General features: G+C 45.7%; 1 protein-coding gene across 1 annotated transcript in view; it reads right to left on the bottom strand.

Moving 5' to 3' along the window:
- T265_14889 (hypothetical protein) overlaps positions 1-1,865 on the bottom strand; it is a gene marked incomplete at both ends in the record, with an annotated part of 35,991 nt that overhangs the window by 17,228 nt on the left and 16,898 nt on the right. The window lies entirely within an intron of this gene.

Raw genomic sequence — 1,865 nt, 5'->3', positions numbered from 1 at the left:
TTTTTCATTGAGCTTTCTTCTATCTGGTGCATTTTACCTCGGTAGACCATGGTTCGGTGTCATAAGATGGGTCATTTGAATCGATCACCTTACTAATTAAGATTTCATATCTGTCAGGTTCATCGAAGCGTTCAAAAGTACTCAAAAAAAAGTCAGCTGACTTCCACCACTGTGGGTAGTACACCACCTGTACACTGTGATTAGCCTCGTTGACGAGAGGTGCCACGGCTCTCACGATAGTGGTACACACTGTGTCTCGGCGGTCACGTTCCTCCCTTAACATGGGAACGACAGATGAGGAGTTTGGAAGAATATACCGTTGGGACGTGTGTATGGAGAGCCCTTGGTAACGAATAACAACTGATCGGACTCAGTTGTGTTTGCCTGAGGACGCTATCCAGCGGATAGCAGGCTAATCACAAAGTTAACGCGGTTGGAACACATCCACAACATGTCACAAGTTTGACGAAGGATTCAGTCTAGACAACCCGACAGTCCTATTAACCGACTGTGTTTATGTGCCCTGATTGACTGAGGCGTCATCGATGAGCTTGGAATGTGGAAACAATGTGCACAAGAAAAGGCCGAACTCGAGAAATCGGATACTAGCGTATTTCTTCAGCTTTTCGTGAAAATTCGTCACTATCAATAGGGCCCCGCGCTTTTTGCGTGGCGTCGAAGTTCTTAGAAAATGGAAGCTGACAGAAAAATCTGATTTTGTGGAAAAAAACACGAATCACTGAATTTTCAAAGATAACGGAGTTATTGGTCGATTGTGCAGTTATTTTTCGTCAATCCGCAAAGACGAAATGAATGCAGTCCGAACAAAACTAACCACATCGAACGGTGATTTTCATACGCCATTCACACCTGCTATTTTGTTGATTAGTTATGTGTTTTCCGCGGATACTAGCCAGCCTTTCATCTTGAATGTGCCGTCGATGCCACAGAAAACCTGCCACTGTCCTCACACTAAACTCACAAGGATTAAGCAAGAGAATGAGTTGACTGACTAGGTCGATGGCTGGAACAGCGACTCAGTGTAACCGTTCTGGTTGAGTCGATCGATTGACCCGCCTGTGGGGGCTTCGCGGTCAAGTAGCACAGTGAACAATTGAGATCTGGTTGACTGGTTTTGAATAGTTATGAATAGTTGTGGTATTTCGTAGAAATTGTATTCATCCCGTTTGAACAGTCTTCCTCTCATGTGAGAACAAGTACTCTGATTAGTTTTGCATTCGAGTTCTAGCAGGAAATAACCCAGGACCCCCGCGGGACATACTGAGAGCCTAAAGCTCCACCAAGATGTCAGTAGGAAGGCCGGCAAGCATCCAGGCCAATCAAGCATTCAATCAGTTCAGCAACAGCTTGGATCGATGAAAGTAAAATTCAAATAGTGTTGAACTCGCACGTACTCGTTTGTTCGCAATAAAGCTATTGTGTTCCTGATCGATGAATCTTTTTCCAGCACTAGATACTGGGGCGGGAACAGTAGTCAGATGCAACAAGTTTCGTTCTTAGTGAGATATATCAGGGGTGCCTTACTTTGGTTTTGGCAGTATTGGAACTCTTGATATGCTAGGCTAACAATGCACCACCGACACAACCTGAAGGCACCTGAACTATCGCGTCCGAAGACGCCAATGTGTTCGCGCTTGGAGGATATAGTGGCTGAGGGGTGAGTCAGTCAGTTAGTGGGCCGGGTCCCCGTTCGTAGGCCACTCATTTGCAAACTAACTTGGTTTTTCGAGTGACTCACCTGGAACCCAGCTGAATCTCTCGTTTGTGATGTTCTCAGGCAACTGAATGTGCTGCACCAGGCCGCCTCATGTTTCAGTCGCTACGATATTCGAGATATCGCGATA

Source organism: Opisthorchis viverrini, assembly GCF_000715545.1.
Source record: "Opisthorchis viverrini unplaced genomic scaffold opera_v5_292, whole genome shotgun sequence".
NCBI classification, from domain to species: Eukaryota; Metazoa; Platyhelminthes; class Trematoda; order Opisthorchiida; family Opisthorchiidae; genus Opisthorchis; species Opisthorchis viverrini.
Note: the sequence above shows the minus strand (reverse complement) of the source record. Positions and strands in the feature narration are given on the sequence as shown.